The 27,250-nt window shown below is 41.5% G+C and overlaps 1 protein-coding gene across 1 annotated transcript in view; it reads right to left on the bottom strand.

The window, feature by feature from the left end:
* Positions 1 to 25,798, bottom strand: part of LOC111954313 (leucine-rich repeat transmembrane protein FLRT2) — a 35,398-nt gene extending 9,600 nt beyond the window's left edge. The window contains exon 1 of the mRNA XM_023973938.2: positions 25,208 to 25,798. The gene's annotated coding sequence lies outside the window, so the exon portion shown is untranslated. The remainder of the gene's footprint in view (positions 1 to 25,207) is intronic.
* Positions 25,799 to 27,250: the final 1,452 nt, after the last annotated feature.

Consider the following 27,250-nt stretch of genomic DNA (forward strand, 5'->3'; position numbering starts at 1 on the left):
GCTACAGTAGGCCACTTTGTAGGCTAACTCAACTGAGGAGCTATTTAGCTAACTAGGTAGCTAACTTCATATTAGCTATAGATCTTGATGTAATGATTGTAAATTAAAAACAAAAATTGCAGCTCCGGCTGTCAGTAAAGGGAAAGTGTAGGCTACTGGATTGGACGAGTCATTTTGTGAGAGGAGATTATGAAAAAATTTAAATAGTCCGGGTGGGCATTTGATTAATTGTTCAGCAGCCTTATGGCTTGGGGGTAGAAGCTGTTAATAAGGAGCCTTTTGGTCCTAGACTTGGCGCCCCGGTACCACTTGCTGTGCAGTAGCAGAGAGGACAGTCTATGACCATGACAATTTTTTGGGCCTTCCTCTGACACCGCCTATTATAGGTCCTGGATGGCGGGAAGCTTGGCCCCAGTGATGTACTGGGCCGTATGCACTACCCTCTGTAGTGCATAACTCTATTACAATTGGAGCAGGCCTGCTATAGATCTGCTGGGTGTGCAGGGTTCTGTTTCAACCCAGCAATAACACACCWGATTCAACTTATCAAATTTAATGAGTTGATAATCAAGTGTGCTATTGCTCGGCTGGAATAGAAGTCTGCTCACCCAGTAGATCACGGATCAGTGGACCAAGGTTGGCCACCGCTGGTATGGAGTTTTATTTTTTCACCTGAAAAGATGCTTCAGTAATAATTGCTTACTTGTTACTACTCAATGATCTATTGTTGTTTAGACTAAGATATCTAATCTTTACATATGAGTTATCTTTTTTTGTACATTTTGAAGTATTGATTCTTTAAATGTGAAGTGTTTATTAAACTTGTTTTATTTCTTAAGCTATTATTCAAAATTAACTAGTGTCAATGTTGATAAATCACTTATCACAATCCGGCAGTAAAAGGGGTTCTGTCGCTAATGTGTCTGTTTGTGTTGTTTTCTCAAATTAACATTTTATTTTTGTTTAGCTGTAAGATGTCCAATCGTTTTATTTGATTTTTACGCTCTCTCGGTATATTTATTTTTGATCTATGTTTTAAACTCTTACTGACAGTTGTGGCTGCTTTACTTGATGTATTGTTGTCTCTACCTTCTTGCCCTTTGTGCTGTTGTCTGTGCCCAATAATATCTGTACCATGTTTTGTGCTGCTGCCATGTTGTGTTGCTACCATGTTGTTGTCATGTTGTGCTGCTACCATGCTGTGTTGTCATGTGTTGCTGCCATGCTATGTTGTTACTGGCCTATGGGCACCTGTCATCTGAGGCAGAGAATAGCTAAACTCACACATTTACATGTTGAGAATTTACATATTCTTAATGTAAAATGATACCAGTAGACAATGTATATAAGGCAAACCTTACACCAGATTTTGTACATGCTTTTAAAGTGCTGACATATACAATTGTTTAGTGCAAATCCAACCTTGTAATTTAGTTTGAAAATATAAAACATTTGGTTAATTTTATTCTATTTCAATAATTTTTCCACCGTTGCTAGCAAAAAAAATTGCAGTTGTTCCCATAGATAGACAGTACATCGTTTCTCTATGTGTCACTGACCTTGGATAAGCTAGCGACTGGGCTAACACAACTAACCTTTCAGGTCAATAATATGCTGTTTTTATAAAAAAAATTGTTGGCTTTAGAATTGTGAGAGAAATTGAACTAGCTAGTAGCTAGCTGGTTATACCTAGCAGCATACAAAGTTAGCAGACATTTCTCAAAAGAAACCTCTTTGTGGCTAGCTACTTCTTGTCCCTCATGCAATCCTTACAGCCAAATATCACTTCTGAAATGTAAAAAAAAAAAAATATTGATATGGCCATTATTGTATACCATTTCTCTGCCCTTGCTGCAGATTTAGCTAGTCTCGAAATAGCAGAGAAATGCCATGAAAACCAGAATGCTGCTGTAACGGATGTGAAATGGCTAGCTAGTTAGCGGGTAAGCTAGCCATTTCACATCCGTTACACTGCTGTGTTTTGTCACCAGTGCTGGCTGACATTTTTAGTCCTAACGCAATGATGCGCCTACGGCACTAATCAGAAGTGCACCTTTGGAGCTCCGCCCAAGCAAGAAAAGTCAACTCGAAGCCAGCAGATGGCGATTCCATTGGTTTTCTCTATTATCGACTCTCCATGAGACAATTTTGTGAGTTTCATTCTGCCTTTCATGTTTAATTTTGTCAGCAACATCCCAAAGACGGACTGCCTTGCCATGTCCTGTCCACAACATGTTATTTATCCATAAATCATGCAACTGTACACAGCATGAATTATATATTAGACATGAAGAATGCAGGGGAAAATAGACCATTTTAATTTGCAGCATGTTTTYTTTCATGTTTTGCAGCACAATTCCAATGGATGGAATTTGGCATTATGGAGTTGTAAAATGTTTCTCTAAATTCAAGAAAGGTTTTTACAGTTGTTTGATATACATTTGATTTAATGTTTAATGTATGTTTGTGTAGGCCAGTGTTAATACCAGTTTACTGTTAACTACTATTGAGCTACTATGCCCATCTGTGTGAATTAAGGCGTGGATCAGCTTTAATATTGGAAATAGATTTTGGCCTCTATCAATGTCATTGTCTGCATCATTTCCAATCCCCCATATATATATATATATATATATATATATATATATATTATAAATACATTATTTACAATTATAAAAAAATATATATATATATACACTACCGTCTGTTTCTCAAACTAGACACTCTAATGTACTTGTCTTCTTGCTCAGTTGTGCACCGGGCCCTCCCACTCCTCTTTCTATTCTGGTTAGATCCAGTTTGCGCTGTTCTGTGAAGGGAGTAGTACATAGCGTTGTACGAGATCTTCAGTTTCTTGGCAATTTCTCGCATAGAATAGCCTTAATTTCTAAGAACAAGAATAGACTGACGAGTTTCAGAAGAAAGTTATTTGTTTCTGGCCATTTTGAGCCTGTAATCGAACCCACAAATGCTGATGCTCCAGATACTCAACTAATCAAAAGAAGGCCAGTTTTATTGCTTCTTTAATCAGCCCAAAAGATTTCAGCTGTGCTAACATAATTGCAAAATGGTTTTATAATGATCAATTTGCCTTTAAAAATGATAAACTTGGATTAGCTAACGCAACGTGCCATTTGAACACAGGAGTGATGGTTGCTGATAATGGGCCTCTGTACGCCTATGTAGATATTCCATGAAAAATCAGCCGTTTCCAGCTACAATAGTCATTTACAACATTAACAATGTCTGATCAATTTGATGTTATGTTAATGGACGAAAAATTGCTTTTCTTTCAAAAACAAGGTCATTTCTATGTGGTCMCAAACTTTTGAACAGTAGTGTATGTATGTATATTTTTTATTTTATTTTTAATCTTCCCCTAACCCTACCATCCCTACTCTAATTGTGGTAAACTAATGGACAACAACACTTACAGTAGGYTTCTACTTCAATCTTATACATACTATATACATTTTMTGGACACAGTATATTTTACATTAGTTAACTTATGTTTGTTTTTAGTCCCATCCTTCAGCTATCCTCAACCCCTCCCATCTATCTCTGAAGACCATCCAGTTGTGATTTCTATTTGACATATATTTTTCACTGTACTGTGATGTTTCACAAACGTTTTGAACCTTTCTATACAGATTATAAATGAAAGATTAACATTTTTGCTAAGAGTATTATTACAGTATATTATTGATTTGATTGGCTGTGACTTTTTAGATCACCCAGCAGTGCTATTTGCAGAGTAAACTCCATTTGAATGTTGCAATTCTTCAGCCATTCCTGAACCTGCGACCAAAAACAAGCTACACATGGACAGTAGCAAAACAAATGATCTAATGATTCTGTCTCTTTGCAGCAAAATCTGCAGAGCTGGGATGGTTGTATTCCCCCATGTATATATTGTATTTGTTATTGGTTGCAAGAGTTTTGTAGAATCACTTAAATTGTAAAAACCTGAAGTTTTGAATCCGGAGTCGTTTTGTGTGTCAGTTCATAAACCATGTGCCATGGAATAGGTACATCGTAAATCTCTTCCCAACTCTTTTGCAATCTGTATGGCACAGCTGTCAATTTTTGGTCCTTAAATTAAACAGGATTTTTTATTATTTTTTTTATCGCAATTTTCTTAAACCAATTTTGGTATTTTTTTGCAGAGCTGACAGATTAGTTTCTTACTTTCTCCCCTTAACATTTGCCTCTTCCATTTTTGCAGTAATRCTGCAATTCGTTTTTTGTAATTTTGGATAGAGCAGACATTTCAATATGTTTTTGYTAGCTGCATGTGCAACGTAACTYCTCCAGTCCTATTTATGATATCATTTACAAAAGATTATACCGTAATCTTATATTTGACTTTAACCATAATATTTGAAGTAATGTTTGTTCTGTCTTTTCTGGTGGAATAAACTGAAATTGCAAGCAACTTTCTGTTTTGGAGATTATTTAATTTCGAAAGTGAGAGGTTGTAATCTGAATAAAGGAAAAAATGTCCATTCTTGAACACGGGGTGATCCATTCTTGCTAATCTGCTAGAGAACCAGGTCGGATTTAACTATAGCTTTTGTATGACTGAAGCCTTTACTGAGAGTTCTAATGCTTTAACCTCTTAATAGTTAAGAATTTCTTCATATGAATTATATAAATAGGCCTGTTTTAATTTGTGTGGGTTTGATGAGTAGGATTTATTGGTGCAGTGTGGTGGTCCAATCATTATTACTTTCAAAGTAGAATTTTTGACAGATCGTAATTTCAATTTCCAATGCAAGACAAGTATCCTTCACAGGGGGAAAACAAGTAAAACATCTCTAATCTGGGGAAATCTCCTAAACCTAAAGTATTTCCATTCCTCTTGGCAGCTTTTAGTTCTTGAAGACAGATGGAGGAGATCCAGTGAACCCCCACACATCCATTTATTGTTCTTTATAGACTAATCATCATTGATTAGCTGAACCTGCTTAACCTGCTGATATTGTGTTTCACTTCTGTTTAACTTTGATACTTTCAATTCCCGTCACTCTGTGTACCAGACTGTGACCCTGACACAGGTACTGATATCAAGTTGCGTGTCCACAGAACCTAACCGCAAACTTCCTGATATTCGACTGAAGGTTTCTGTTCCATTTGAAACGCAGAAGACTTAAGAGAAACAATGCAGCAGATGGAGAACATTTACCATAATAGGCAGAAAAACTAACTTTGTGACAAAAYTTCATCCCCCTCAGGTCTCCTCCTTTATCTTTACACACTCGTATCTGGAATTGTCTTCAATACCATCGTCCATCTCTCAGTGATAGAATAGCATAGAGCCTAACTGGGTTGTGGGTCATGTTGGCCACACATTATAATCTCAACACTGATGCTCAACACTGGGAGAAACGCTGAACACTGTTTCTAAGCTTACAGTTGATAAATACATACATGAATTACATTTTTCCTTCGTCATTTTTATGCCTGTCAATTATAAATGTACCATTGTTACATTTTTACGGCACAACTCCCACCAAAGAAAAGCCCCATTTTCAAAAGTCAACTGTAAAATTCAAAATGTGTGCATGGTACTGCGTCACCACCATATCAGTTGTTGACTGTGTTTCCGTCAATGTACTGCAGGTGTTATATAGGCGCTCCATTAAATGAAATAAAGAGAAACTTGTAAAGCTTACAGTTCCTTTTAAGAGAATAAAGCTGCTTGTCAAACTGTTGGGCGGAGGAAGGAGGAGGCAGTGCTCAAACAGCCTGGTAGTCAATTCATCAGGAGCTCAGCTCTCACATGGACATGATGTGAATTATGGGGGGGAATATAAATGGTAGCTGTAGACCCTCATTGAAGGCTTCCCTGTGATACTGTCACACCGGAGAAACAGACTGACTGATAACAAGCTGGTCCCTGTAGAAGCCTACTGCAGAGAGGGAAAGGGGAAAGAGAGGGGAAAGGGGAAGGGGAAAGAGAGAGGGGAGGGCAGAAAGGGAGGGCAGAAAGGGAGGGAGAGTGGTGGTAGACACAGACAGACAGACAGACAGACAGACAGACAGACAGACAGACAGACAGACAGACAGACAGACAGACAGACAGACAGACAGACAGACAGACAGACAGACAGACAGACAGACAGACAGACAGACAGACAGACAGACAGACAGACAGACAAAAGGAGAGAGAGAGAGCGTGAAACAGAATGACAGGGAGAGAAATATATATTCTCTAGAGATAGAGAATAAACAGATCGACAGAGAGAGTGATATAGAAAGAGAGATGAAGAGAGAGATGAAGAGAGAGAAAGAGTAATGCCAGGAACAGGTCTTTGGGTCACGCAAAGGATGGGCCTTATCCCACCTCCAATCCCTCTGGATTTCTTTCTGTTTGAAGTCACATCTGGGGTGAATTTCCCCTCCTGAGCTGAGTGGAGAGGAAGTCTTAGTCTAGCTGTTCATAGCCTGGATGTGGATTTGAGCTAGTGCCTACCTCCCAGGCTATAGCTCTCTCTCTGAGTCTCTCCCTGTCACCAGATCAGATCTGCCTGCTGTTGTCCAGACCTCACCTCTCAGTATGTCTGCATGATGGACACATGGCTGGCTACTACTGCCTGAAAGCTGACATTATATTGCTCAGCTCTCATAGGGCCAGGAGTGTTTCCTGTCTTTGTGCAACAAGCTCTCACAGTCTCACTGCAGAATTAGACGTTCAGCCACGTTCTCCAAATGTCACATTTTGAAGTGTTTTTGACACAGTGAGTTGACTTCTGCTGCTTTGTATCATTCCATTTCTACAAAGGTCAACTTTTTAAGATAAAGGTTAAGTTTAGGCACTCCTTCTGAATGGTTAAGGTAAGGGTTACGGTTAAAAGAAATGTGTCCACGACTGGGATTGAACAAGCAAACTTCTGATCCTCAGTCATGGGATTCCAACTATCCTGCATCCCCGTCCTTAGTGCCCTATCAAAACCCAAGCCTACTTGATAGGAATAGCACTCACTGTTTCCCCTAGTATAATTTCGACATCAACCTTGAACAATCTCCCTGCTTTGTGATCTGACCATAAAGAAACTCTGGACCCAAAAAGCCAGTTGCCATGGCATGATCAAATAAGATAGGCTATAGTCAGGAAATAGAACRTCTCTTTGACAAATAGTGTTTATTTTTGGATTGCCTTACCTGTCCAAAGATTTATGCACTAATTCCCAACCCAGAGTTTACCTCTATATTAATACATTTCCCCATCAAACTGTGTTCAAACTATTTCAATGATTTTATTTACTTTAACTTCACATACATTTCAAAGTAAGTATTTGGATATATATAAAACAAATTACATTACTTCAATATTGTAATGTATTTGGAAATATGCAGACAGGTATATTTTAATGTCCAAATATTTAAACACTATCCATGCATTTAGAAACAAGTATTTGAAAATAGCTTCAAAAAGTAGGCTATTTATCGGACAATATTTGGAAATGCATTCAAATACTTTAAATAAAATTAATTGATTCGGCACCACATCATTTGAAAATATTTAATAGACAAATACTTAAATACTMATGTATTTGAACCCAGGTCTGTTCTCCTGATGAGTTGATTCATTATTGCATTGACTCCTAATTAGGGGAGGGTGGAGAAAGACCCTGTGACATCAATTAAACTAGTGATTTAATTTGTATGGCCAAATTCACTGCTTGCTTATCTCCCGAGAGTATCCCCAGAGGATGTCTGTAGCATGGAGTGTGTGTGTGTGTGTGTGTGTGTGTGTGTGTGTGTGTGTGTGTGTGTGTGTGTGTGTGTGTGTGTGGGTGTGGGTGTGTGTGTGTGTGTGTGTGTGTGTGTGTGTGTGTGTGTGTGTGTGTGTGTGTGTGTGTGTGTGTAATATAACTGTGTGTTGGCTCACCTTTGACCTGCTGCTCAGGCACACGGGAGTGACCAGTGACCTCTGCTCCTGCACTGTGTCCGGAGATGGTTGCCATAGTAACGCTGTTGCGGTGGATGTACTTGAGGAAGACCTCTGCGTTGCGTCTGGCCAGGGTGCATGCCTGCAGGAAACAAAGGGTTAAAACACACCAACAGAGACTGTAGCTAAAAACCATCTCTATCATCATCTATCCGTNGTGTGTCTGTGTGCGCATCCTAATTATAGTTTTCTAGTCTTCTGTGTCTTGGGTTTTCCACTCAGCATGACCCAGTAACAGTGGATTAGTTGCCCGGTTTTTAATGTGCTAATTCGCTTGTGTGGGGTTGTAACTGTTCTAAGACTGATTGAAAAGATAAAGTACATTTCTCAGGATACAGTATGGGGCTACATTGTGGGGCTTTGATAGCTCTACCTTCTTATTGTTCTTCGCAATCTAAATCTTCCCTCCAACAAGACAGGACTTTGGGTAGCCCTCTCCTGCAGTCAAATTACCTAATGCCCTCATGGGTGGAATATTAATCATATTTGTCATAATTTCATAATTAATAAACCATTTCAAAAAAGCCGCTGAAAGTCCGGTGTTTCTATGTCAAACGGTTTTGTTATATTTCAGTCTTCTATTATGTATATAAAGTGTAATATTAGGATGCAAACTCAAAATTGAATACATTTTAACTCTATATCTGACATGGTACAGGTGTTTTCTTTTTTGCAGATTACATATTTTCTTTTGATGAGAACAGTGGCGATTTTAGCATTTAAATCTTGGTGGTGAAAAAAATGAATAATAATAATTTAATCAAAGCCACTACACAACACAACACTTAACAATACATGAATTACACTATAACGGTGACAAACGGTGCCCACAAACTGTTAGGGCCTACATAAAGCTGTCCCAACACTTTACCACTGCTACATCTGGCTATCAGCAGAGCCTTGTCTGGCAGCGAAACAGTTAATTTAGCCTCATTTACTACCTTTTWAAAAAATATAGCTGATATGGCTGACTTGTTGAAACAAATGTGATTTCTACTGACAATTGAGATAAGGCAATTGGCMTAAGGGGACGACGAGCGGATAAGAGATAATCCGTAATTTCGATTAWGACATTAATGAGCGAGCTAAGACGGACGTTGTCAATATAACTATWTGTTCAGCASTTTTGAAATGTACAGCGGCAGAATTCAGAACATGGGCTGCTCTTACAGTATTCTCCCTGTACACCAAGTCAGAACCGTAGGATAAATAACAGGGCCATATGAGCAGACAATGAAAGCTCTTACAATATTCAATGATTACATTTCTCTAAAACAGGCTATAGGCTACATGTGCATGTGCACGTGCACCACCAAGTCAGAACAGTAGAAAAAATTAAGAGCGGTAATTGGACCAAATTATTAGGGTGWGGCATGTGGTCTACTAACATCTTACTACACAACATACACTTMGTATTACTTTCTTASCTGCAGGATACATATCTCCCTGGCATATTACATCATTTATGCAGCAGCATAMAATAMATTTTTGAACTCACCTTGTGCTGWGCTCGCTTCCTTCCAAACCACTCATTGTTGAATTTGCGACTTCCAACTTGTTGTGTAATGTTTATGTTCAATGGCCGATGAGCACCAATACAATTTATCAATAATTTCTCTTCAYATGACAAAGATTTGSCAGTAGATTGTCGACTTGATTCATGATGATGACTGCTAGCTAAGATTTTGAAAGTATGATGYTGACATGATCAGTCCAATCAAAGCTACTGTACATATAACGTGATTTGACATCATTTTATCTGTGGCCAATGACCTTGAGCCTTCTTGGATGGGCACTTCTAATGTATCGCTATGTCAGCACCCAAAGGGCTTGAATTTTTGAAGTCTCCCCTTAGACTTCGCGGTGACGTAGTTTCCCCATGAGTGACAGAACACTGAGCCATTCACGGCCAACGCTCCGTATTTTCTGCACCACAGAAAGCACTGAGCTGGGCTGAAACCTGCATTTTAGAGCTGCTTTACTCAAGAAAACAAAAAAGAGACCATGTTTGTATGCGGCTTTATTAACTCAATGATATATTTTTTTTTTACATTGTTTGCCAACTGATATTTAGCACGTATTAATGACAAAATAACAAGCAAAACAGGCAAGCCCTTCAAAATGTATTTATTGTTTATTTATTATTTTTTGCTAAAAATGTGGGTCATTGGATGAGAATATTTCTTTAAATCTCATAATGCAGGATTTTGATACAACACAAACTTAATCCACAGTATTTGTGAAATTAGGATAGTTATATATTCTACACATTTACCTCCCTAGAACTTGTTTAGTAGCTGGTATTTCCTACATGAGTTAATGATATGTAATATCTAATTCTTTGTTCACGAGACCTTTACCGCCTTCTCCCAACTCCCTACTGAACAAGATTACCGAGATGTGCAAATAAAATGTTTACCCCATATAGCTTTCGCTAAGGCAATAGCCCTCACATACCAATCTGTACCATCTGGTCACTGTGGTTTTCGCATTTACCATTTTCTACCCCTTAGCTTTCACTTACTGCCACAGTGAGTCTTCCCATTTGAAAATAGTCTCGCACACATCCTCAGGCGGTCTCCTATGGATCTCTAACATCAGAAGATTTGAAGCACTACACTACCCAGTTCCCGTTGGGACTAGGCTGGTGAATCACACAGCGCCTTTAGAACATGTGCTGCCCCTCTTCCAGGTTTATATTAGGTAACACTTTTTGGGGGGATAGTAGATTTTGGGATAGTTGATGTCCTACAGACTAGCTACAGACAATCAGTAACATTTCAACTAACTATCTACTAACCTTAACCCTTAAATGAACCCTTCCCTAAACCTTATTCTAAACATAACCTTAACTGTAAGCAAGCAGCTGCTTATCAGCAGATAGTTTGATGATAGTGTGACCATCTGTAGAGCATCTATCCGGACTATCCAAATAAAGTGTGACCTTCTGTTATTATATTTCTGTATTAGTGTACTCTTTCCAGAGGGAAAGAGGGAGAGGAAGAGGGCAGAGTGAGAGAGAGAGAGAGAGAGAGAGTAAGAAATAGGCAGAGAGATGGAGAGGAACTGAAGAGGAGTAGGGAGAGAAGGAGGGAATGGGGTTTGTGTGAGTGATTATGTAAGATCTATCGATTAAAAGGATCCCCTTTCGTCCCTCATCCTTCACAGGGCTGCGGTGCCCCAGAAGATAACTCTCTTAACTCGCTTTCTCTCTACAMCCCCCTCTCATCTCCCATTTCTCATCTCTCACTCTCTTTCTCTCATCCCTCTCTCGCAGGTGGAACAGGGCCCAACCCTGGCGCCTGCCACCCTGCGCAGATTAATTGAAGCATAGCGCTGTAAATTAATCACATATGGCTAATATCTCTCCTCTCTGCTTTGCAGGAAGAGGGCCAGAATCACCTCGCTCTATTCTTCCGGGAGTCAGTCAGCAGTGACTCTCAGGCCACTCAAAAAAATGACAAAATAAAATAAATGAAAAACTGTATTGCAGCAAAGTTTAGTAGCTGGAGTCCCACTATATAATTTAGGACTTTTCATTTTGTATTACTCGGATCCTCCGGTCCATTCTCTCTCTCTCCGTTCATAATGCAAAACTCWAGATTAATTGCATTGTTCCAGGTAAGTAAAAAACAGTGGGAAAACCTGTCCGATTGCATTAAGATAAAWTGTGTGATCATAGAGTGATCATAGTTTTAGTTTCAATAGTTATTTTTAAGGGCCACTGCMCAAAATAACACTTTACTGAGGAAGTGGAAGATGGCTGGACAACTGGTCATCATTAAGGGTTAATGGAGCTCATGGTCTAATGGACTTCAATGAAGTGAAATATGTTCATGAAAGTGCAATAAGAGATGATCGAAGACTAAGCAACACAAGGAACTTTGCAATGCAGTGGCAGCAATAATCATACCATTAGTATGTTGATACAGTTGTGTAGGGTTAAGGTAAATGTAACAGTATAACTTTAGTCCGTCCCCTCRCCCCGACCCGGTCGCGAACCAGGGACCCTCTGCACACATCAACAACAGTCACCCACGAAGCATCGTTACCCATCGCTCCACAAAAGCCRYGKCMCTTGCAGAGCAAGSGGAATCACTACTTCACGGTCTCAAAGYGAGTGACGTCACCGATTAAAGCGCTATTAGCGCGCACCAYCGCTAACTAGCTAGCCATTTCACATCGGTTACATAAACACAAAGCAACAATGCTGTAACAATGTACTGATTTTCCTCTCAGATACTCAGTATAATCTTGTCAATGATACGGACTGTCAACTCTTTGGAGGTTTAAACTCTCTCCCTTTTTTTCTTCCAGTCATGGGTTTGATTTGTTGCTCCTAGATTAAATTGCAGAGATTTGCGATTGGATAATATTCCTATAACTAAGGTCTGATATCAACAGTCTTATAACTAATAAGAACATTGCTGGCATACAAAGTTCCAGTGCACTGTTGGTTCCCCTTATCGTCTGGCTGATCAACAGTATTCATTGACTTGCCAAAGGCCCTGATTGCATGGTTACAAATTCATGTGGTAGATGTATTGGCTTTGATATGAATGTTATGTGGTTTTGCCCATGGGGGYAGTTCCATTAGTTAGATTTTCCATCTGTCTGAAGCAAGACTGAACTCTTCAGCTTTGTCACATTACATTTTCTTTGCGAATTTAAAGCTTTCAAACAATAGACTAACTTAAAGCTGCAATAGGTAACTCTTTTGGCAACCAGACCAAATTCACATAGAACTTTGAGTTCTTTATCTGTCATTCTCATTGAWAGCAAGTCTAAGAAGCTGTAGATTTGTTCTATGTTCGCTATTTCTACGCTTCCCGTTCTTAACTTTCGTTTTGCGCCTTTTACTCTTTGTTTTGTACGCCAGCTTCAAACAGCTGCAAATACAATATTTTTGATATTTCAAAGTGTTTTAGATTATACAATGATTCTCTACACAATGTCTGCTTGTTTTGTCACAAACTGAAATTAGGCGAACTATTAGAATTTTAGCAAACAGGAAATTGTGGAGCAATTTCTGCATGTTGCACAATTCAAGTTTAAATATTGACATTTGTCAAGGAATTTTTACTTTCTAAATGATGTTTCTAGTTTGTGGCTTGAAATTATTTCCCTATTGAATCCTATATCTAGGAGTACGATGCTAAGAAATCCATGCATCAATTCCTTGCTCTTGTACACCAAAAGGAGCGGAGACTTAGTTGTGATATATTTAGATGCAGCAGCGTCCTTGTTCTGCGTGGTGTATTTACTGCTAGTACTGTGTACTATTGTTATCTGTCCGAAAAAAAACCTTTCTTAGAACACGAGAACAGAATCAGATTTTGTTGAATTGATGTGCCATTCAGCCCATGTGTTCTATGCAATGTTTCGCCACATACAGCAAGCGAGCCTGGTTCTGATTAAACATAATCTTGATGTGTGTAATGCATATACTAAGCGCCATGTCCTCCCTGCTGTGCGTGTGCACACACTGCCCACACACATTTGTCATGCCGAACTACTTGTTGAGACTGTTGTTGTGATTAATGTGGTGGTTTAGGGTGGCTTTAGCGTGATCACTGCACTGTCAAAGCAGTGTGTAATTTCGCTGTGCACGCCGCAGTTTTGCTGAACCACATTCACATTAACAGCMGGCACGAGGAAAACAAACTGAAAAAAAGAGCAAAAACAAACTAATTTAMACCGCAGGTTGGTCGGTTTGCGTCCGCGAAACGGTGAAGTGGTATTCCCACAAACAGTGAACCCCTTTGTTCTCCCCACGATCTTAGTTCCCGACACTTTTATTTGACATCGAGCTGTGTCCTGCCCAACAACTGTTGTTAAAGCATCTAAAGTCCCCTTAACACACGGATATGTCTGCAGTGTGAGATTATGACTGTAATAAAACAACCTTGGCTCTGTTTCCCTGAGAAAATAAAAACAATAGTCAACACGTGTGAGGCATGTCAAAAATTCCCCCTGCGTTATTTAAAACTGYTATGGCAGGTAGCATGGYGGGTAGGAGCGTTGGGCCAGGAACCGAAARGTTGCTGGATCGAATCCCTGAGTTGACAAGGTACAAATCTGTCGTTCTGCCCTGAGCAAGGCAGTTAACCCACTGTTCCCCGGGCACCAATGATGTGGATGTTGATTAAGGCAGCTCCCCGCACCTCTCTGATCCAGAGGGGTTGGGTTAAATGCAGAAGACACATGTCAGTTGAATGGATGCCCCTTTCCCCAATTAGAGTGAGCAGGTATTTCTCATGAGTATCTGTTTTCTCCTGGGTGTCCAGTGACTTTGAGGTGAAAAGCCTGGGATTGGTAGTCAGAACGGGGGAAGGCTCGAGACGTGCACATGGAAGTGTTTTCGAGATATTTTGTGGGGGAGGCGGTTTGCCAGAGAGATGTAGGATCAAACAATGTCCTCTTAAATGTATCTTTTGTAAGGAGAGTGTTAGCACATGTGCGTTCCTCTGTAGCTATCTGTGCATGTCTGGACTTTGTGGGGGAACGATAACTGTCGTGTAGCACAGGGGTTGTGTTAGAAAACCCACCTCAGGACTTGAGCGTTGGCTTCGGTCCAGTTCAACTGACTGGCTAACAAGAGTAACTTATAAATGGAGCCCTTTATGCTGTCTGTACATGCAAACACATACACACGCATGCAAGAATGTAACGCCCCATTCACATCCCAAATTTGCAGTCCGTTGCGTTGCAGTCCGTTGCGTACAACATTGGATGTTAAGCCAATTATATTATGTGACTATAGCCTCACGTTTTAATTACGAAAAGTTTATGGTGATGTTAATGACATTTGTTTATGAGGTGTAGCTACACCATCTTCATCCTAGCCTAGCTTTTAGTTAGTTTGCTATCGTTAGCTGCTCTGTGTAAACTAGCTTGACTTTCTAGAAACTAAGAGAAAGAAGTTGAGGGAAAAGTAACTCAATTAAACATGTTTTATTATCACCTGAAACACTGTATTATCACACAGGCCTCTCTTCCATCTTGCGTTATGAAACCCTTTGCTCATCCGACCAGTAGAGGAACGAGATTACGTGAAAAGGAAGTATGGCCAACTGAATTGTGTCAGTTTGGGTATGGGTCATAAGCTCGCAAACGCAGGCATGCATACACACATACACACATGCGTGCACACAGGTAATCACTCATTCACATGCACGCGTACACACACACACACACACGCCACACACACACACACACACACGCACACACACACACACACTGATGAGTGCAAAGACACACACATGCACGCACAAACCGAAACACAGACCACACACACACACACAACACACACACACACACACACACACACACCACACCACACACACACACACACACACACACACACACACACACACACACACACCCACTGCCTGCAGGTGTGAGAGAAAGTAGTGCTTTCAACTCCCCAGCATTCATCACAGCACTTCAGTAACACAGCCAGAAAGTCATTGTTATTACTCTTACAGAGAGGAATCCAAGCCCCTCATAGATAGACAAGCTGAACTATGCCAAGAATAGGGAGAGGGTGGGGGGAGAGAGAGAGAGATCACAATGGTGATAGGGAGGAGGAGAGACCTGTCACTTCTCTTGCTGGAGTTTTCTTGGCTTCTACACTGGATACAAACAGGGTGAGGTAGAGCAAACAGTACCGCCACTGAGCGTGCCCAGTTGAGCCTACTAATCTCTCAACGCACTCCGACCTATCCGGCCCACTGACAACATTTAATTACAAACAGGCTAGTGTCAGGCGCAACACACACACACACACACCAACACATACGCACACACACTGAGTGTCAGGTAATTCCTTGCTCTCCCTCTCTCACACATCTCCTTCCCAGGCAGCAATTACACCCTTTCGTTCTTGTCAACGCAGCAGCGTTTTTTCCTGCTTTGTGTAGCCAAACATCACCTCTACCCTGCCTCCCTCATCTGTCACCCCCCCCCCCCCCCCCCCCCCCCCCCCCCCCCCCCCCCCCCCCCCCCCCCCCCCCCCCCCCCCCCCCCCCCCCCCCCCCCAAAGTAGAACAAAGGCCAACTGCTCCATTACTCACTTGTTCAGTTTAACTTAACAATGAGAGCCTATAGTATTGGCTCTGTTGAAGCTAACATAATACAGTAATTCTACACCTAGAAGTTGATAGATCTAGGATCAGGTTCCCTTTCACAAGTAGTTCATTGGTCTATTAAGGTTTAAAGCACATAATTGACCTTCTGTGTCASGAGCTGATCAGTGTCTCAAGGCATGTTGATTGAGAATACATTCTGTTGCGAAAAACGCCCTCGGGAAGACCATGAAATCATCCACTGGATTAGTTCATTCAGTTTGATTTATTTGAATAATGACTCGTTTATGACTAGCCAAAGCGGTGGATACTGTATCGGGGTGAACGGGAATTCACTTAACTGAGATCAATCAGCAGTGTTTCCATCCGTTTTCTCTGGTTTCATCTGAGACTATAATTATTATTTATGGACAAGATACATTCTGAATGCAAACAACACCTGACTTYTTACCAGATAAAGAAGTTGTAAAAAACTATAAAGCCATTGGATTAATAAGAGCATTTCCTGTAACTAGACAATCAGCTTTTGAAACATCACAACAATTACACTTAGTTTGACATAGCTGTCATCCAGCCGTTTACAGTTATTTTCATATATTTTCATCGTGAAGTATGGCTTCAGGTGAGGATACACAGTAGGCCTTTAGAATAGTGCCATAGCATAGGACCTGATGAATGAAAATATAAATTTCAACAGGGATCCTTCCTGTGGTCATTAAGGGATTTTATGAAAGCTACTTGTCRCCTCCTTAATACTCACAGTACTTACCGGGGGAAAAAGCCTGATTTGATTATTCCCTAGCGTTGTTTACCGAGCCAGCCAGAGCCGATAAATACCAAAGAATAACTTCACCCTCAAACTCTCCCTCTTTACCCACAGCCAATTTCCTCCAATGGGAGGTGATTCTTTTTGCTGGGCTTATTGAGGCGGATGCCACTCTGGCTTTTACACAGTGGAGTGAAAATGAGGGATTTCTAATGACTGTGCACTCTGATAGTCTTCCAACGGAACAGGGTCCAAGGCCACTCTGCCCCAGGCCTCTAACTCCGGAGCTCTAACTCAGCACAACTCATCACCAGCCCCATAACTCTCCCTACTCTCCACCAGGCCATAGTAGAATACCGGAGAATGGAAGGAAAACCGAGCTGCTCGCTGTACTCTACGAGTGTTAGCAGATGGAGAGAGTTAATGCGAGTCTGTAACTGAAGAATATGTGGCGTACTCGGCCAAAACCCTAAAGCTTATTATATCTCATTATGGAGATTTCTGTTGTGACAGCAGGAGAATGTTCAGGTTGTTGATATAGCTTTTTTTTGGGGGCCGTGAACATCTGCAGAGAAAAACTGTGGTGGTGTTGGTGGTGGATGCGTCGGAGAAGACTAACACCCTACCATGTATACTCCAGTGTACTGGTACATTTGTTCATGCTAACCTAAAGCACGAGTAATGAGCACTTAAATGTGTAGCGTCAAAAATGCTAATGGACTTAAAAATGTTCACGGTTTTAATTGATGGAGTAATTAGTGGTGTGTTTGTTGAATAACGTCCAAACCTCATAATCGTTTTCTTGAGAAATTAATGTTTCTTGTTCCTAGTTCAAAGATTTAAAAAAAATAACACTTTTGTCCTTAGTTAAGGGCTAGAAAGTTTTGTATATGCTTTTTTTTGTTGTATTTCCGTAGTTATAAGGGAAATGTTAACTATATTTGTTTTATATAGTATGTGGAGTTTCAGTCTAATTTGGATTCAGACGTCTCTCTGTGTAGTGTGTCTAGATTGCTTAAATCCTTTTTTTGTTTATTAATCAAGTAAATTAATGTACAGGCAGCTACTGTATATCTACAGTAAAACTTTCCTACCATCCTAATACTTTTACAATTCTAGAGATAGTGTTTTTTATATAAGGGGGATAAAAAAATATTTAAAATGACAAAGGGGGATGGTCAAAGGCACATTTTTGATAATTTAAACAAATGATAAATACCCATTAATTCTTGAAGAATATCGATTAAAAATGCCTTATACATTTATTCAATGGGCGTTTCAAGCTTTATCGTTTTTCAGTTTCTAATCTGGTTCCAGTGACAGGTTTGGTATAGTAGCCTATATAGACAGTAGACACTGGGGGACTATTTTCTCAGGGCCAACACTTCATCTCCTCTCCCTGAGTGAGCATTTGCTCTGTGTAAAAGGAGAACACTTGACCCCTATTGTCTCCATGTACAGACATATTCCTCTGTCTGGGTAATAGGCTTATACATATAGATGCCAAGACACACACACACACACACACACACACACACTGGCATGCCTGCACACACACACACACACACGTGCACACGTAGGCACATCAGCATGCACATACACACACACATACGTGGGAGTGCATCCACTAAACACAAGCCATATTACAGAGATGCACACACACACCACAAAGTCACACATTGACGTACCACACCCAGGATGAGCGTGTTTTAGGCATTCTTTCCATGGCATTTGACTTGCAACATTCAACTGAAGCAAAACAAATTCCACTCATGAGTGCATTTGAAATAGCGCGGCACAAAACAGACACGCCCAGGAATGTCGTGTCAACTTGCAAAGACCTACCGATAAGAAATCTTGAATTGATACAGTATTATGTTCTGAAAATAGCTACAATGGAAGTAGTGTTGGAATTCATAGTCTATGTGGTTGTATGGAGATGAGAGAAGGGTTTAGTAGATAATGATGTGGCTTTACACAGTAAGAGGATAACTTTAAGTTTTAATCCAGTAGGAATTCACTGGTTTTGCTCGAAATGTTCTTTGTAAAAACTGCTTCCGTTTCTTGCCTTTTTGTATCATTTTTTTTCTCTCAGTTTAGTGCACTTTTCCTGTAGGCTAGTGTCTGTCTGTCTGTCTGTATTTTTTCAGCAGTGCCACTAGGCTTATTTTTCCCTCTGTCTGTCTTTCCTCTCGCTTCAATGGGCCATATGCTTCAACAASATGTGGGAGGCAGGGAGACATCTTGGGTGGAAAATTGATTATAACTGGCTGATCCAGGGTATACGTGTAATGGTGGCCGAGACTGCCTCAGTCCCACAGTGCAATGTCACCACAAGCTATCAGCCTGAGCGCTCTGGGCTTTGATGCTGCTCAGTGCATATTCTGAGCCGGTAAACCTATATGCCCCAGGAGACCAGGTCAACCAATGGGCCCACAGCCATCTCCTCTTCTTTGATATTGTTATGGAAAAGTGGCAACAGACAGATTCTTTTAGGGGCTTGATGTTGCAACAGCTAGAGCTCAGCAGAAACAAAAAAGGGTGACTCTTCTAGCTACGCTGAGTGTGAAGGAGATGTAACTGACCGCCGTTGTTTTAGTGCCAACACAAACTCACTCACTTCTTGGAATCTTTTAATGTGCCATAATAAATTGCAGTAGAAAGCAATTGCTGGGCGATATGCTGAGGGGTTTGAAATTGAATCCTGTATCATGTGGGGACGACGAGGCACCCTCAAAGAGAAACGCCGGGGTCCCTGGGGGATTCTGGGAAGGCCATCCGATCCCACCTCGAATGAGCTGAATTAATGGACACGATACAGCTCTCAGAACTACAGGTCTCTGTACTGTCTGACTGAACATACACACAGACGTACACACACACACACACACACACACACACACACACACACACACACACACACACACACAGGGATAGATGAACCTTGACATGTGTAGTCTAACTACTTCATCACGCGATACAGCAAAAAACCCTCCCAGCAAGAAGAACATTCCAGCAAATGACAGCCCTGATCTGCTGTACCCTCCAAGAGAGATGTGAGTAAGTAAGCCCATTAAATATGTCTCTATAACTCTCACTTGCTAAAATCACCCTGGTCAGCCCAAGGCTGAGACACTCCCTCTGATTGGTTGGCTGCAGTTTGTTTGAGTTTAAACGGTGGGTCGTTGCCGTGGCGTTGGAGCCCCGCTGTGTGGCAGTCAGCCCTGTTTACTCTAACTCCAGGTGGCATTAGCGATATGCATTAGGAGCCCTCTGCCCTCATAATGGCAGAATAAAAGTGAGCCCCAGCGCTGTTGGGCTCAGATGTAACTGGATAAAGGCTGTCAGAGGCTTGTCTGCACCGCAAGTGGAAACGCAGACAGGATCTAATAAGGAGGTCCAACCCGCAGCGATTCAGACAGAATCAAAACAAAGGGGCTCTGAATATGGGCCCTRAGGGTAAATTGGGCCCTTCTGGGCCTAAACCAGTGCCGCCTCTAGCCCGTGTGGGGCCCTAAGAGCGATTTGGATTGGGAGCGCCTTCTGAGTATTGGCCCCTTCTGCGTATAGGCCCCCTCTGCGTATTGGGACCCCCCTTTAAATCTGGACCCCCTCTGCATATAGCAGAGCACTGCTGACATGGGCTAACTGAGTGACTGACATAACAAATGGAAAACTGCTGATGCACCACAGATTTTTGAAATGACACCTTTGTATTCCACTTTTTCTGATTCAGTTCGTAAAGAAAATGGTTGTGGGCCACCTAGTGGCCGCATTTTGTTTCATTGAGTCCAGCTAGCCGATTCGGGATGGTAGCCCACTTTAGGAATATAGACAACCACAGTCAGTCAATGTCTTTTTTATCTGTATTCAGACAGAAGGATGTTTTCTCTTCTTCTCTTCTATCAGGGATAACATTATGGGAATAGAAACCACCAAAAAAGGATTGGGGAGGGGAGAGAGGCAGAGCTGGGTCAGCGTGAGGTATCTGATTGCTCTGTGTGTGTGTGTGTGYGYKTYTGAGTGCGTTCATGCGTGTSTTTCTTTAAAAAAAAAATCCCAGTACAATGTGTGGGAAGACAGACACTGGTCTAAAAGACCCATTCATCCTGAGTCATGTTTCACTAGGGCTGCAGTGTCAGGCTGAGATAGAAAAATAACAGAGCCTAATATCCTCCATATGTCCTAGCAACCCCATGCAGGGAAACAACATCCTGGTCCTGGCTGCCTCTCCTACTGCCTGATCAAAACAATACCTCTTCCTCTCATCGCTGCTCCTGTCCTGCTTACTGGTGTTGGATGGGAATAACTAGGAAAATATATGCGTAACCCTCCCCTGACATAGCGCCTCGTTTGATGTGGATTATTCAAACACATGCACTTTCTCTCCGTTCTCGGAGCAAAAACACATCTGACTCATTAAGTTTGAACAGCTCTGACAGAATATGAATGAGGCCAGCCAGTCAACAAGTTTTGTGGACCTGATTTTTAAGCCTGAGATAAGTTGGCTCGTCAAAACCTTTCTCTCAGATGTTGAGCTGGAGGGCTGTCAATTTTTTCAAACGTGGTGTGAAAAGAAGGTGTCTAAAATGACCTCTTTTATTCTTTAAAAAAAAGCCGCTGATCTTTAATGAATTCACAAGCRGAGYTCTTCCACTGTTGGGCTAATGCGTCTAAATGTTTTTCTTGTTAATTTCGATTTTAACGTAAGAGTATACAGCAGTCAGATCATGTCAAATGCAACAGATAAAAGCCCATTAAATTAACAACACCTCTCACTGATAAGTAGAAGTGAATAATTGCTACGCCTCACCAAATATTTTAGATTTTTTGGGAAAGTGATTCAAAATTATTTAAACAAGATATCAAACGTGTGTACCAGCTGACTTATTAAGTTTGAACACCTCTGTTTCTCACAGTGACAGAATATGAATGAGGCCAGCCAGTCAACAMGTTTTTGATACCTGATTTTTAAGCCTGAGCTAAGTTGGTGTGTCAAAAGCTTTCTCTCAGATGTTGAGCTGGAGGGCTGTCCATTTTTTTGCCAGTCAAAAATAAGGTGTGTCGTGGGATATGATAGTTTAGCCTTGCTTTGCTCCAGGCCAGGTCTGTGGGTCATGTGAAAATGTGAGTGGCTTGGCTGGTATTACTGGCTGCTGGAAGACAGGCAGGGAGAAGGGACAGTACTTTCTCCCTCTGGCTGATAAAAGGCAGAGAGGTGATCACACTGCTGCCCAGGCCTACAGCCCTCTGTTGGGCTACTGCCAAAGCAATACACACACACACACACACACACACACACACACACACACACACACACACACACACACACACACACACACACACACACACACACACACACACACACACACTCCACCCCCACATCACGGGCCACAGGAATAAGAGATCTGCCTGCCAGGCAGCACTGCCACAGCCAGGTCGTCAACTGAGCCTGCTATTGCAATCTGAACGCAGCCGACAGACTGAAACCAGAGGAGGGCAGGTAGCAAAGCTTGGATGAGCATGTCCAGGCCTTTACATTACAAGCCCTTGGCAAGAGAACAACCAAATGTATAGGCTTGCACAAGGTCCACAAAGTTTATCTAGGATATGTGCTAATGTATTTGTTGACTAAACCGCAATGAATTCAGACTATATCCGTGATGAATGATATGGAATGGAATAGATGTTGCAACAGCAACATGAATAATGACTGATGGTTTAGTGTCTGATTGAGAGTGGAAGAGGCACTAAGGCATGAAGGGGGAGTCGGTGGTCAGTGGTCAGAGACGTGATGCCTGTTAAATGAGTCCACTGTGACGGTGGCTGGACAGAGGAGAAAATAGAGAGAGCGAGAGCGAGAGAGAGAGAGAGAGAGACTGTGCGGGAAGCCTTGGCTGCTGGCAGCTCGGAGCGCTCTCTTGGCCGCCTTCTGAACGTTCCAAAACAAACAACAATGGCCCGTCCAGCCTTGCTGCTCACAGCCCATAAAATGACTCTCAGAATTCAGTCAGTCACAAACTACTCTGCTCTCTGGATATCCATGCTCCAGCCAAGAGAGGACGCATACAGTGCAGTTATCACGAGAAGGCTAAACCATTTTCAGTGATTAATCTGAAAGTGAGTTAGAATCAGATAAAATAATGTTTTTGTGTTTTTATAGATTCATCTTTATTTTTATAGTACATAAAAATATGTTTTAAAAATCCTATGAAAATATATAAAAATCATTGACGTCTAAATAAAAAAAAAAAATATTTTTGAATCTGGTATTGGGCTAAATTTTGAAACAACCCAGTGGGCAAAAACTGGTGGAATCAAAGACGTTTCCATGTCATTCCAACCAAAAAATGCAATGTAATGATATTGAATCAATGTGGAAAACCGATTGGATTTGAAGAAAGTCATCAACATATGAGAGTTTTGTATTTTTTTCACCCAACTTTTAACCTAAATCCAATGACACGTGACATTTTTTGTTGATTTCACGTTGAATTCACATTAGTTGACAACTCAACCAAATGTAAATCAAAACTAGCTATTGAATTGATGTCTGTGCCCAATGGGAACTAATTAAATGTGGCTGATGGTGAAAATGTAAATAATCAAATGATTTGATATATTGTACTATGCTTATGCACTATTTTAGGATCCTACTTTTTCAATTATTCAGACACACGACATTTATATTGTATTTACATTCATCTGTCATCATGTTCCAAGGAAAAGTTAGCTCACAAATTGTAGTAAAGTATATTTTTCCACGTATAGACTTTTTAGGTCAATTACACATTATCCCTTCCTTTAGCACTAATGACATTACCCGCTGGTATTTGGTTCTATTTTTCTTTCATCTGCTGGAGGCCATTTCTCTCTCCCTCTTTTTCTTTTTCATCTGCTGGAGGCCATTTCTCTCTCCCTCTTTTTCTGATGCCCAGAAGAAGGTGAGGGTTGAAGGCAGTAGGTTATAACTCAGTACGGTTCCTTATGCCTGGCTCTCAGTTTGCCATGTATGCTTTGCTCTCCCTGGCCTCCCTCCCCGCATTTCTGGGCTGTGCCCTGAGTCCAAGTTGCTGCTCTAGACAATGCTTGATTCATGACTGAGTTTCCCGACGGTCATCTGACTCAAGATACTAATGGAGATTTAGGTCATGCACTACCGAGGCACCTAAAGCGAGGGTTGGTATGACGTATTCAACGTGGAGACCTGTAACTGTTCTTTGTAGTGGTATCAAACCTGCTACCTAACCTGATGCTCCTATCACGTAGCAAGTAGCAATATGTTGTTCTGATGTCATAGTTACATCATGATTAAATAGTATGTGAATAGAGTTCTGGGTTCTGAGAAATGTGTTAATTGAAGGTAGGGAAAATACAATTTTACATATACATATACAACACAAATATTGTGGGGTTTGTTCAATAATAATCAAACTGCAGTTTTGGCAAGGGCCTTATGAGTTCCTGCTTTTTCACTGAAATGAAAACTGTATAAGAACCCCCAGTGCAAACATAGTGTGAAAAGAAAGTATCTAAAATCAAATCATAACCACTTTTTATCCTTTTTTTAAAAAGCCGCTGATCTTTAATGAATTCACAAGCAGAGCTCTTCCACKGTTGGGCTAATGCGTCTAAATGTTTTTCTTGTTCATTTCGATTTTAACGTAAGAGTATACAGCAGTCAGATCATGTCAAATGCAACAGATAAAAGCCCATTAAATTAACAACGCCTCTCACTGATAAGTAGGAGTGAATTATTGCTACGCCTCACCAAATATTTTATAATATTCATTTGGAAAGTGATTCAAAAATATTTAAACAAGATATCAAAAGTGTGTACCAGCTTTTATGATGTACCATTATCTTCACAATTCCAGGCTACTCCTAAGAGCCTGTCTTTCTCAGCTACCCAGAATAATACCCTACTTTATCAGGCTATAAAAATACCATAAGTCATTCTAGGTCAAACAAGTTTCATTGGCCAAAAATACATAGCTCAAACTGTACAACAGTCAGTGAACTGGAAWWWWWWTTGCCAATGCCTTAAACATGCATAGACTACTGTATCTAATAGCACCATTTACATTTTAGAATATAGCTTCCTTGTATTCAAATCCAGTGGCTCCCTTTCGGGAGTACGTTCTTCCTTCGCTCAAACTCTACCTCTTTATACAGACGCATTGATTGGTTTAATTATGATTGCACCGATTAAGTGTGTCTTCACTGCTCTCCTAAGCTATCTCAGCCTGAATCACAAAGAACCAGGGAGTTTGAGTTTGGAGCTTTGCTTTAAGTGCTGTGGGGTGTTGTTAGTCTCTCTCTCTCACTCTCTCTCACTCTCTCTCTGCTGTTACTTTCTCTCACATGTTGTCAGACACTCATTAGAAGAGGGGCTCTTACCGTTTTTGAGGCAGCTGGTGGTCAGATCAGGGTCAGAGAGAGAGCGGTGACCTCCCAGAGTTACACACGCATCCCAGGACAGCTCCCGGACGGCAGGGTAGTGAGGGCTCGTTATCTTTAAAGAGCGCAGCGTCTGTCGGGCAGCATGCAGCAAGCGGCAGACGTGTGTCGGGAGGAAACTACAGGCACCAGTCAGAGAGGCGAGAAAGAGCTGAAAGAGAGAGAGAGAGACAGAGCAGGACGCCGGCAGTCGTTTCGCTTCCTCCTCTTGTGTGAGGAGTGTATGTAACTTAACCCCTGAGCAGCCTGAACCTTCACACACCGACACACACAACCAGTTCGAACCCGTCCAACAATGGTTGTCTTTTTTTGTTGTTGTTTAACTCCTCTAACTCCTGAGAGTGGCGATGAGCTCACCGTGGTCTCGTGTTTCAKGGCTGGGGTGTCTTGGAGGAATGTGAGAGCAGGCTCACGGAGAGGCAGAGGCGATGGAGAGGTCAGAGGGCACCAGAGGGCACCTGGGGGAGTTATCAGGGGAATGATGGGGGGGAGTTCCAAGAGATTCACTGAGAAAAAAAAAGAGGAGTTAGGGACTGTTCGACATTTCTGGAACTGGGACCMGGAGAAAAATGGGGGAGGGCCATGTTTTTCCAATTTCAGTCAGGGGAAGGGTTTAGTATTTTTTTAATCTAGTCTAGTAGAGGGTCATGTCATTTGTAATCGATTACATTTCTAAATTGCCCAATTCTGCCTCTCATCCCTGATTCTCTGCTGGTTGCGAAATATCAGGTCTGAATAAAATGAAAGAATGCCTATAGTTGTACTGTAGGCTATACGAAGTGCATGCTCAGATCATTGTTACTTTGCAGACRTCGCTCAGTTCTGCCTCCAGGACTGAGCGAGATTCATCCCAATATTCATCCCAATAATCGTCAACCTGCTCATGTAAAAATACATAGAATTGCATGAATCATATGTTTTCTCTCCTATCGAGAAGATCTCTCCCCCCTGCTCTTGTCCGCGGCCTTCGAAATCCCACCACCTTCTAGCCCACAGCCCTGTGCACTATCAAAATCGCTACGTTGCCATGTAATGCTGACAGGAAGAAGAACAGCTTCTAAAAGTGCATACCTAASGCTCTGATCTGTCCTAAGAGTGAGGGTAAATGGTAGACATGTTATCGGCTGTCCACTTTATGATTGAATTATTATTTTGGGTATAGGGGAGAGTCACGTTTTTTTTGTGTGTGCAGGGAGGGTTGGGTAAAAATATATTTTACTGAAGGGAGGGCCATCCATAACGTACAGTTCCTTATAGGGGTCAGGAGTCAGACATGCCGCAGGGCTAGAGGAGCGCCCAGGTGGATTGAGAGCTGTAGGCTATGAACATGAGGACGGAGCGCATTTAGCACTCCCTTCACATGCGACAAACCCACTGTCGATTTACCCCTCGCTCAGAAACTGCACAGGCTCCGTGCTTTGCTTTGAACAGAGACCGCAGCCGAGGTGTGTGTTTTACTGTCTAATGCTCGAGGGGGGAAATGACAGGCGCCTGCTAAGTTGGAACTGGGGCCTCTCCTGTCTGACTAAAGGATTTCTATAGTTCTGTTATGTTCCTCCGTTCCACCTGAGGAGAGAGGACAGAGGTGTGAGATTGTTGGTGTTAGTCATTTYTTCCTCAGGCTAAATCCATACAAAAACTTGCCAATTAGGAAAGGAACAAACTGCTTTCTGAAAAAACTTAAATGAACTAACTCATCATCCCATATCAGTTCCAACACAAGCATAACTCACCGGGCTGGTAATAGGGAGTTGGAGCATTAATTTGTTTMTTTTTCGGGGCTTTGTTTRCTCTCCTTGCCTGCTGTTGCTGTTGCATCTTCTAACTGCCAGATCAACGTTGCTTTTGAGCCTCTGGGAACTTCACAGGAAGTGTGTGAATGAACACTGCAGGCCCCACATCCCACATCTCAGGAATCTTGATCCCTTTGTCTCTTGTGGCTGATTCAAGAGCGGGACTGGCTAATCGCTCGCACTGATAGCC

This window comes from Salvelinus sp. IW2-2015, linkage group LG28 (genome assembly GCF_002910315.2).
Source record: "Salvelinus sp. IW2-2015 linkage group LG28, ASM291031v2, whole genome shotgun sequence".
NCBI classification, from domain to species: domain Eukaryota; kingdom Metazoa; phylum Chordata; class Actinopteri; order Salmoniformes; family Salmonidae; genus Salvelinus; species Salvelinus sp. IW2-2015.